Genomic DNA, 12,390 nt, shown 5'->3' on the forward strand with positions numbered 1-12,390 from the left:
ATCTTGATTCTGTCATAAAATCGTCATGGATGTACATGCATGACAGAAAATGTGACCTACTATGACAAACACGTATCATCAAGGAAGTGTATTGTTTTGTAGTGATGTGCCTGTCGTGGTTGCAAACGTTAATATATTAATGGACTTTGTTATTCTTGATATTCCCGAGGACGATAGTATGTCGATTATCCTTGGTAGACCCTTTTTGAATACTGTAGGGGCTGTTATTGATTGCAACAAAGGCAACGTCACTTTTCATGTTAATGGTAATGAGCATCCGGTACATTTTCCGAAGAAACAACCTCAAGTTCATAGTATCAATTCTATTAGAAAATTTTCAACTATTACTATTGGAGATTTTGAATTCCCTCTTCCCACTGCCAAAAAGAAATATGATATTCTTATTGTTGAGGACATGCATATCCCCGTTGAGGTAACCAGTGTTATTCGAAAGATCTCCGGTTTCATGTCATTTGGAAGAAGTTTGTTAATAAGACTTGATCAACCTTGTTAATGGATTCCTTTTGATGAACATGAGATGGACGAATTTAGAAGGCACAACTCTCTATACCCATCTTTTACTTTCTGTTTTTTGGTTTAAATAAAGCAAAAACAATGCTTTTTGTATGTTTTCTAAATTATCCATGCAGTAAAAAATGTCCCGAAAATAAAGTTCTCCAAATGCCCTAAAAATTATACATGATTTTTTATGGAATATTTTAGAATTTCTGGTGTAAAGAACACACCAGGGGGCCTCACCAGTTGGCCACAAGGGTGGAGGGCGCGCCCACCCCCCTGGGACGCGCCCCTAACCTTGTGGGCCCCACATGTCCCCCTCCACTTATTTCAGCACCCATCCACTCCTTCTTCCTCCAGAAAAAATCACTCCATTGCTCAAACTTGTATTCTTGCTCATCTTGCTGCCATTTTTGATCTCCTGCTCAAAGCCCGATTCACAAAACTGCTTTGGGGGATTGTTCTTCAATATGTGCCTCCTCCAATGGTCCAATTAGTTTTTGTTCTAGTGCTTTATTCATTGCAAATTTTTGCTGCTATGGTGACCTTGTTCTTGAGCTTGCATATCAAATTTATATGGTCCAAAGTAATTTTATGCATGATTTAGCCTCTAGGCACTTATAGGAGTAGTTGCTATCAATTTTGTTGAGTTTGGTTGACTTTTATTTTGAGTTACTAAAAAATTTAGAAATTTTTCATAGGAAGAAAATGTTAAGGAGATTGTTGAGAGGTTCCTCGAGCCGTGGTACAAAGGAAAAAGAAAATGAGGAGAAGGAAGAGCCCAAGTATAATCTTCCTCGCGTCGTGAAAATTTGTCCATGTGAATGGCCATGTGATGCATTCTTACAAGCGGCCGGGATTTATGATGACTTCTATCATTTAGCTGAGAATGCAAGCATCACCGACTTCCTCTGCGACCAGTGTAATCAGTATCTCCTTCTCACTAATACTTTCGTGCAAAATTTTCATTTTCATGCTAGGATATCACCACCCACGGTAGACTTTCACTTCTATTATGAGTACAAAGAAATAACGCTTTATGACTTTTATGAGGTTTGCAAATTACCTTATGAGGGTAGCGTCGAGGAGCCACATCCTAGTGATGTGGAAGGCCTTATTAACAAAACTACCGTAGGGGAAGGCAGATGAGTGTCGGGGGCAGGAGTGGTCAGTATTCATCTTCCTCCTTTACGCTATTACTCATTATTTGTTGGGAGGTGTTTAATCGGTTGTGGAGAGAGTGGAGGCCTTAGTGCCCCTAACCTCGCTATTTTGCACCATGCTTTACATAGAGATAGAACTTACAATTTGGGCGCTATGGTTGCTAGACGGTTGAGTATGAACCGTGTAAAGGGTCATATTTTCAGAGGTATCTTCACCTCCCGCCTTGCTAAACATTTTGAGATACCCATTAGGCACTGTGAAAAAGAGGAGAAACTGCTGCCCACTAAACGTTTAGATTATGATAGCATGGTAGCACATAAGTTTATTCACCATAATGAGGAAAGGAGACTTATTTATGACCTGGTATTTAGCGAGAACACTTTTCAGATTATTCCCTTGCCTGCACCTGTTTTGTTCGACATTCATTCAGGCAGGTACTTTGTTTTGCCCGCGGATATTCTCGCGTACTAGGAGGAGACATGATCCCCACCTCCTGAGCCAGAACCATCACCTGATCCATACAAGGAGTCTATTTATCAGTGGGATCCACAGGAGCTCGCTAACCAGTGGAACCCCTAGGATCCTCCTCAGTACACCGGAGAAAACCAATTTGATCCATGGGCTTAGACCAACTTATGCCAAAAGTCTAAGCTTGGGGGAGTTCGTATTTCTCACCGACATTACATTCTTGTTCACACACTCATTCTAGTTGTCGGTGTTCATACTTTCTCATTGTATTATCCATGTTAGTTTATTTCTTTTTTCTGCTTTCTTCTTGTGTGTTTGATAAACCTTAAGAAAAACCAAAAAAATTAGTTGTAGTTTACTTTCCATGCATGCTTAGTAGTAATATTAAAAGAAAACCCAAAAAGATTTCCTGTTCTTCTTTTGCTTGTTGGGAGCTTTCCCGTGTAAATGGTCTTTCTCGTTCTTGTTTTACTTTATTCAGAAAAACAAAAACTCCAAAAATATTTCAGTGTGTTTCTTTGAAATTCTTTTCTTTTCTTTCGGGGTCGAGAGGAGAAGACCACAATGAAAATGTTGAGTGGCTCTCATATGCATTATTGTTGGTCTAATAAAGAGCCCATATTACCTTGTCTTCTTCTTTGAATAAATGTTTGCAGATTCCAGCTTAGTCCAATACACGTGCACTATTATTATTATCCACCTCATTCGGTCGTGCAAGTTGATAACCCACAAGTATAGGGGATCGCAACAGTTTTTGAGGCTAGAGTATTCAACCCAAATTTATAGATTCGACACAAGGGGAGCCAAAGAATATGTGAAGGTATTAGCAGCTAAATTGTCAATTCAACCACACCTGGAGATTAATTATCTGCAGCAAAGCGATCAGTAAAAAAGTAGTTTGATAGTTTTGATAGTAGTGACAATAGCAATAGTAATAGTAACAGCGATAGTAGTAATTTTGTAGCAAGTGTATCAGTATTGATAGCAGTAGTAACTTAGCAGAAACAATATGGAAAAGTTCGTAGGCATTGGATCGATGACTTGTTGGATGATATTCCTCATGAGACAGTTATAACCTAGGGCGATACGGCACTAGCTCCAGTTTGTCAATATAATGAAGGCATGTATTCCGTAAATAGTCATACGTGCTTTATTAAAAGAACTTGCATGACATCTTTTGTCCTACCCTCCCGTGGCAGCAGGGTCCATATTGAAAACTAAGGTATATTAAGGCCTCCTTTTAATAGAGAACCGGAACAAAGCATTAACACATAGCGAATACATGAACTCCTCAAACTACGGTAATCACTGGAACAAGTCCCGGTTATTGTCACTCCGGGTTTACTGGATCATAACACGTAGTAGGTGACTATAACTTGCAAGATCGGATCTAGAACATGGATATAATGGTGATAACATAAATGGTTCAGATCTGAAATCATGGCACCTAGGCCCAAAGTGACAAGCATTAAGCATAGCAAAGTCATAGCAACATCAGTCTAAGAACATAGTGGATACTAGGGATCAAGCTCTAACAAAACTAACTCGATTACATGATGAATCTCATCCAACTCCTCACCGGCCAGAGAGACTACGAAGGAATAGAAGGAAATATGCCCTAGAGGCAATAATAAAGTTATTATTTATTTCCTTATTTCATGATAAATTTTTATTATTCATGCTATAATTGTATTAACCGGAAACATAATACATGTGTGGATACATAGACAAACAGAGTGTCACTAGTATGCCTCTACTTGACTAGCTCATTAATTAAAGATGGTTATGTTTCCTAACCATAGACATGAGTTGTCATTTGATTAACGGGATCACATCATTAGGAGAATGATGTGATTGACTTGACCCATTCTGTTAGCTTAGCACTTGATCGTTTAGTATGTTGCTATTGCTTTCTTCATGACTTATACATGTTCCTATGACTATGAGATTATGCAACTCCCGTTTACTGGAGGAACACTTTGTGTGCTACCAAACGTCACAACGTAACTGGGTGATTATAAAGGTGCTCTACAGGTGTCTTCGAAGCTACTTGTTGAGTTGGCGTATTTCGAGATTAGGATTTGTCACTCCGATTGTCGGAGAGGTATCTTTGGGCCCACTCGGTAATGCACATCATTATAAGCCTTGCAAGCATTGCAACTAATTAGTTAGTTGCGGGATGATGTATTACGGAACGAGTAAAGAGACTTGCCGATAACGAGATTGAACTAGGTATTGAGATATCGGCGATCGAATCTCGGGCAAATAACATACCGATGACAAAGGGTACAACGTATGTTGTTATGCGGTTTGACCGATAAAGATCTTCGTAGAATATGTGGGAGCCAAAATGAGCATCTAGGTTCTGCTATTGGTTATTGACCGGAGACGTGTCTTGGTCGTGTCTACATAGTTCTCGAACCCGTAGGGTCCGCACACTTAAAGTTCGATGACGATTGTATTATGAGTTTATGTGATTTTATGTACCGAAGGTAGTTCGGAGTCCCGGATGAGATCAGGGACATGACGAGGAGTCTCGAAATGGTCGGGACGTAAAGATCGATATATTGGATGACTATATTCGAACATCGGAAAGGTTCCGAGTGATTCGGGTATTTTCGGGGGTACCGGAGAGTTACGAGAATACGAGGAAGAAGCAATGGGCATCATGGGCCAAGTGGTGGAAGAGAGGAGGCAGGGCGCGCGGCCCCCCTAGCCCAAACCGAATTGGACTAGGGAGCCGGCCCCCTTTTCCTCATTTTCCTCCCTCTCCTTCCTTCTCCTTCCCTTCCTCCCCCTCTCCTAATTGGACTAGGAAAGAGGGGGGAATCCTACTTGGAGTAGGATTGCATAGACACAACAATTGATCTCTTGATCTCTTAGCCGTGTGCGGTGCCCCCCTCCACCATATTCCACCTCGATAATATCGTAGCGGTGCTTAGGCGAAGCCCTGCGTCGGTAGTATCATCATCACCGTCACCACGCCGTCGTGCTGACGGAACTCTCCCTCAAAGCTCGGCTGGATTGGAGTTCGAGGGATGTCATCGAACTGAACGTGTGCTGAAATCGGAGGTGCCGTACGTTTGGTACTTGGATCGGTCGGATCGTGAAGACGTATGACTACATCAACCGCATTGTGCTAACGCTTCCGGTTTCGGTCTACGAGGGTACGTGGACACACTCTCCCCTCTCATTTCTATGCATCACCATGATCCTGTGTGTGCGTAGGAAATTTTTTGAAATTACTACGTTCCCCAACAGTGGCATCCGAGCCAGGTTTTATGCGTATATGTTATATGCACGAGTAGAACACAAGTGAGTTGTGGGCGATACAAGTCATACTGCTTACCAGCATGTCATACTTTGGTTCGGCGGTATTGTTGGATGAAGTGGCCCGGACCGACATTACGCGTACGCTTACGCGAGACTGGTTCTACCGACGTGCTTTGCACATAGGTGGCTGGTGGATGTCAGTTTCTCCAACTTTAGTTGAACCGAGTGTGGCTACGCCCCAGTCCTTGAGAAGGTTAAAACAACACTAACTTGACAAACTATCGTTGTGATTTTGATGCGTAGGTAAGAACGGTTCTTGCTCAGCCCGTTGCAGCCACGTAAAACTTGCAACAACAAAGTAGAGGACGTCTAACTTGTTTTTGCAGGGCATGTTGTGATATGATATGGTCAAGACATGATGCTATATTTTATTGTATGAGATGATCATGTTTTGTAACCGAGTTATCGGTAACTGGCAGGAGCCATATGGTTGTCGCTTTATTGTATGCAATGCAATCGCCCTGTAATGCTTTACTTTATCACTAAGCGGTAGCGATATACGTAGAAGCAATGGTTGGCAAGACGACAACGATGCTACGATGGAGATCAAGGTGTCGCGTCAGTGACGATGGTGATCATGACGGTGCTTTGGAGATGGAGATCACAAGCATAAGATGATGATGGCCATATCATATCACTTATATTGATTGCATGTGATGTTTATCCTTTATGCATCTTATTTTGCTTTGATTGATGGTAGCATTATAAGATGATCTCTCACTAAATTTCAAGATAAAAGTGTTCTCCCTGAGTATGCACCATTGCCAAAGTTCGTCGTGCCCAGACACCACGTCATGATCGGGTGTGATAAGCTCTACGTCCATCTACAATGGGTGCAAGCCAGTTTTGCACACGCAGAATACTCAGGTTAAACTTGACGAGCCTAGCATATGCAGATATGGCCTCGGAACACTGAGACAGAAAGGTCGAGCGTGAATCATATAGTAGATATGATCGACATAGTGATGTTCACCATTAAAAACTACTCCATCTCACGTGATGATCGGACATGGTTTAGTTTATTTGGATCACGTGATGACTTAGATGATTAGAGAGATGTCTATCTAAGTGGGAGTTCTTAAGTAATATGATTAATTGAAATTAAATTTATCATGAACTTAGTCCTGGTAGTATTAGCATATCTATGTTGTAGATCAATAGCTCGCGTTTAGCTCCCCTATTTTATTTTAATATGTTCCTAGAGAAAACTAAGTTGAAAGATGTTAGTAGCAATGATGCGGACTTGGTCCGTGATCTGAGGATTAACATCATTGCTGCACAGAAGTATTATGTCCTTAATGCACCGCTAGGTGACAGAACTATTGCAGGAGCAGATGCAGACGTTATGAACGTTTGACAAAAGCTCGGTATGATGACTACTTGATAGTTTAGTGCACCATGCTTTACGGCTTAGAACCGGGACTTCAAAAATGTTTTGAACGCCATGGAGCATGTAAGATGTTCCAAGAGTTGAAATTGGTTTTTTCATGCTCAAGCCTGTGTCGAGAGGTATGAGACCTCTGACAGTACTTTGCCTACAAGATGGAGGAGAATTGCTCAGCTAGTGAGCATGTGCTCAGAATGTCTGAGTACTACAATCACTTGAATCAAGTGGGAGTTAATCTTTCAGATAAGATAGTGATTGACAGTGTTCTCTAGTCACTATCACCAAGTTACTAGAACTTCGTGATGAACTATAATATGCCAGGGATAACGTAAACGATTCCCAAGCTCTTCGTGATGTCGAAATCAACGAAGGTAGAAATCAAGAAATGCATCTAGTGTTGATGGTTGACAAGACCACTAGTTTCAAGAAAAAGGGCAAAGGGAAGAAGGGGAACTTCAAGAAGAACGGCAAGCACGTTGCTGCTCAAGAAGAAGCCCAAGTCTGGACCTAAGCCTGTAACTAAGTTCTTCTACTGCAAAGGGACTAGTCACTAGAAGTGGAACTACCCCAAGTATTTGGCGGATAAGAAGGATGGCAAAGTGATCAAAGGTATATTTGATATACATGTTATTGATGTGTACTTTACTAGTGTTTATAGAAACCCCTCAGTATTTGATACTAGTTCAGTTGCTAAGATTAGTAACTTGAAACGGGAGTTGCAGAATGAACAGAGACTAGTTAAGGGTGAAGTGACGATGTGTGTTGGAAGTGGTTCCAAGATTGATATGATAATCATCGCACACTCCCTATTCTTTCAGGATTAGTGTGGAACCTAAATAAGTGTTATTTGGTGTTTGCGTTGAGCATGAATATGATTTGATCATGTTTATTGCAATATGGTTATTCATTTAAGTTAGAGAATAATTGTTGTTCTGTTTACATGAATAAAACCTTATATGGTTACACACCCAATGAAAATGGTTCGTTGGATCTCGATCGTAGTGATACACATATTCATAATATTAAAGCCAAAAGATGCAAAGTTAATAATGATAGTGCAACTTATTTGTGGCACTACCGTTTAGGTCATATTGGTGTAAAGCGCAAACTCCATGCTGATGGGCTTTTTGAATCACTTTATTATGAATCACTTGATGCTTGCAAACCATGCCTATTGGGAAAGATGACTAAAACTTCGTTCTTCGGAATAATGGAGCGAGCAACTGACTTATTGGAAATAATACATACTGATGTATGCGGTCCGATGAGTGTTGAGGCTCGTGGCGGGTATCGTTATTTTCTGACCTTCACAGATGATTTGAGCAGATATGGGTATATCTACTTGATGAATCATAAGTCTGAAACATTTGAAAAGTTCAAAGAATTTCAGAGTGAAGTGGAAAATCATCGTGACAAGAAAATAAAGTTTCTACGATCTGATCGCGGAGACGAATATTTGAATTACGAGTTTGGTCTTCAATTAAAACATTGTGGAATAGTTTAACAAATGCGTGCCACCTGGAACACCACAGCATAATGGTGTGTCCGAATGTCATAACCGTACTTTATTGGATATAGTGCAACCTATGATGTTTCTTGCCGATTTACCACTATCATTTTGGGGTTATGCATTAGAGACAGCTGCATTCACGTTAAATAGGGCACCATCTAAATCTGTTGAGACGATGCCATATGAACTGTGGTTTGGCAAGAAACCAAAGTTGTCGTTTCTTAAAGTTTGGGGTTGCGATGCTTATGTGAAAAAGTTTCATCCTGATAAGCTCAAACCCAAATCGGAGAAATGCGTCTTCATAGGATACCCAAAGGAGACAGTTGGGTACACCTTCTATCACAGATCCGAAGCCAAAACATTCGTTGCTAAGGATGGATCCTTTCTAGAGAAGGAGTTTCTTTCGAAAGAAGTGAGTGGGAGGAAAGTAGAACTTGATGTGGTAACTGTACCTGTGATACATCTCCAACGTATATATAATTTTTGATTGCTCCATGCTATATTATCTACTGTTTTGGACATTATTGGGCTTTATTATCCACTTTTATATTATTTTGGGACTAACCTATTAACTGGAGGCCCAGCCCAGAATTGTTGTTTTTTGCTTGTTTTAGGGTTTCGAAGAAAAGGAATATCAAACGGAGTTCAAACGGAATGAAACCTTCGGGAACGTGATTTTCTCAACGAACAAGACCCAGGAGACTTGGACCCTATGTCAAGACATAAAAGAGGATGCCACGAGGTAGGGGGCGCGCCTACCCCCTGCTACCTCTTGAGCACTGCGTTGGATTTCCCCGAAGAGGAAGGGATGATGCAGCAAAGTAGCGTAAACCAAGGTATCAATCCAGTAGGAGGCTACGCTCGAGTCCCTCGTACCTACACAAAAACAATAGCTCAACGCAACCAACGCGCTTAGGGGTTGTCAATCCCTTCACGGTCACTTACGAAAGTGAGATCTGATAGAGATGATAAATAATATTTTTTTGGTATTTTTGGTATAGAGATGCAAAGTAAATAAAGTAAAAGCAAAGCAATAATAAAGTGATGGAGATTGATATGATGAGATAGAGACCCGGGGTCCAGAGGTTTCACTAGTGGCTTCTCTCAAGAGCATAACTATTCTATGGTGGGTGAACAAATTACTGTTGAGCAATTGACAGAATTGAGCATAGTTATGAGGATATCTAGGTATGATCATGTATATAGGCATCACGTCCGAGACAAGTAGACCGAAACGATTCTGCATCTACTACTATTACTCCACTCATCGACCGCTATCCAGCATGCATCTAGAGTATTAAGTTAAAAACAGAGTAATGCCTTAAGCAAGATGACATGATGTAGAGGGATAGTTTCATGCAATATGATAAAAAAAACCATCTTGTTATCCTCGAAGGCAACGATACAATACGTGCCTTGCTGCCCCTTCTGTCACTGGGAAAGGACACCGCAAGATCGAACCAAAAGCTAAGCACTTCTCCCATGGCAAGAGCAACCAATCTAGTAGGCCAAACCAAACCGATAATTTGAAGAGAATTGCAAAGATAATCAATCATACATAAACGAATTCAGAGAAGATTCAAATATTATTCATAGATAGACTTGATCATAAACCCACAATTCATCGGTCTCGACAAACACACCGCAAAAAGAAGATTACATCGAATAGATCTCCACGAGAGAGGGGGAGAACATTGTATTGAGATCCAAAAAGAGAGAAGAAGCCATCTAGCTACTAGCTATGGACCCGTAGGTCTGAAGTAAACTACTCACACTTCATCGAAGGGGCTTGAATGATGATGTAGAAGCCCTCCATGATCGATGCCTCCTCCGGAGGAGCTCCGGAACAGGCCCCAAGATGGGATCTCGTGGATACAGAAAGTTGCGGCGGTGGAATTAGGTTTTTGGCTCCGTCCCCGATCGTTTGGGGTACGTGGATATATATAGGAGGAAGAAGTATGTCGGTGGAGCTTCGAGGGGCCCACGAGGCAGGGGGGCGCGCCTAAGTACCACATTGGAGATAGACATGTCCCCAAAGGTAAAGATATGCAATAAAATCAGAGATTTCCTTCCCTTAGATGTCTTGCTCCCCCTGAATCTAACATGAGATATTGGGAGAAGATAGGGAACATAAAATCAGAGCAACAAAAAGGAAACAACAGAGCTTGAGCTAAAGCAAGCAACCAAACATGTCTTTCCCCTCTTAAAGACATGTGACATCTCTCCTCTTGAACACCAAGCATCTGGGGTCTTTGATGATATTACTTTCTCCTTATTGAGAAACTCTCTCCCCCTGAGTATTCTCTCTTTCTCCCCCTATAGAAAGATTAAGCTTTGATGTGATCTCTCTCTCCCCCTTTGACATCAATTTCCAAGAAGGGCTCTTCTGGACATGTGATACAAATGGGTTGGTCCTTGAGTCACAGAGCAAAGCGGCATGTCTAATATGATGCTAGTAGAGGACAAGAATCATTGAGTGGAGCTGGAGCAAACAAAAATCAGGAATAAGTGGCAAGCTGGTTTTCCTGTGGTGAAATCGGTGACTCCGAGTTGTGTGCTTCGGTTGCACCGAAAGATTTCGGTTGGGCCGAAGAGAACAAACCGGTGTGACCAAGTTCATCAGAGTGAAACCACTTGTCACCTCAGCTCACTAGACAAGTAAGATCTCACAAGGATATGCAAGGAATTAACTGAAAGATTTGCAATGAATTGGATGCAGAAAATGCAGAACAAAAAGAAAGAAAACTAAAAGATCTAGATGAAGTTTTTTTTGAAAGGGGAAACAAATATGCAAGAGACAAATGCAATAACACAGAAAAGAACACAAGAGAACTTCATCTAGAGTTGGGCGGCGACAATGTCACCTATGTTAGAGTATATTCACTTAGGAGTCAAGTGAGAGCACTTGATCATAGGTCATACTCATCGTTTAAGCTCAAAATGGGGTTACCAATTTTCGTTTAAGCATCTTGATGTATTCACATCTTGTCGAGTTGCTTTGACTCATGACTTGGAGTAAAGCTTCTCTAAGATGGAATAACATACCTTGGGTGGTGGTGTTGATCTTGCTCATGTAGTCGAACTTGTGTGGGTTGCTCAAGGTTGATGTAGTTCATCAAGAGTTGGGAGCACCACTTGGAGTTTGAGTTCATCTACCTACATGGGTTAGACTTGCAAGGAAGAGCACTTGTGTATCCAAAATGACAATTATAGGATTCAACATAGAATTTGTCAAAGGATATGTTTGAATGGTTTCGTGCTTCCTTGTCTTCAACCACCATTGTGTAGAGACTTGGTGATGTAGAAATTGCTCAAGATGTGAGTGAGTTGCAATCTCATAGATTTAGATCCAACCAAGTACCTACACGGGTTAGATAACATGCAAGGTACAAATATATCCAAGACATATGAATAGCATCATAAGAGAAATATCGAGGATTAGTCATAGGCTCGTGCCCTGCATGTATCAAATGGAGTTCCTACTCCAAGTTTGAAGCATCAATGATGTTCAATTCACCTCTCAACCTGCAAAACACTTTCTCATCAAGTGGTTTACTGAATATATTCGCCAATTGCTTATCGGTGCCAACATGCTTAAGGTTAATGTCCCCTTTGGCAACATGATGTCGAATGAAATGATAACGAACTTCGATATGCTTAGTTCGAGAATGTTGCACGGGATTGTGAGCAATCTTAATAGCACTTTCATTGTCACATAGCAATGGAACATGTTTCACATATATGCCATAATCTTTAAGAGTTTGGGTCATCCAAAGTAATTGAGCACAACATGAACCAGCGGCAATGTATTCCGCCTCGGCGGTGGATAAGGATACCGAGTTTTGTTTCTTGGAAGACCAAGACACAAGAGATCTACCAAGGAATTGACAAGTACCCGAAGTGGACTTTCTATCAACCTTGTCTCCGGCATAGTCTGAATTGGAGTATCCAACAAGATCAAAAGAGGACCTCTTAGGATACCAAATGCCAAAATTTGGTGTATGGATTAAGT

Source organism: Triticum dicoccoides, chromosome 1A (genome assembly GCF_002162155.2).
Source record: "Triticum dicoccoides isolate Atlit2015 ecotype Zavitan chromosome 1A, WEW_v2.0, whole genome shotgun sequence".
Classification (NCBI taxonomy): domain Eukaryota; kingdom Viridiplantae; phylum Streptophyta; class Magnoliopsida; order Poales; family Poaceae; genus Triticum; species Triticum dicoccoides.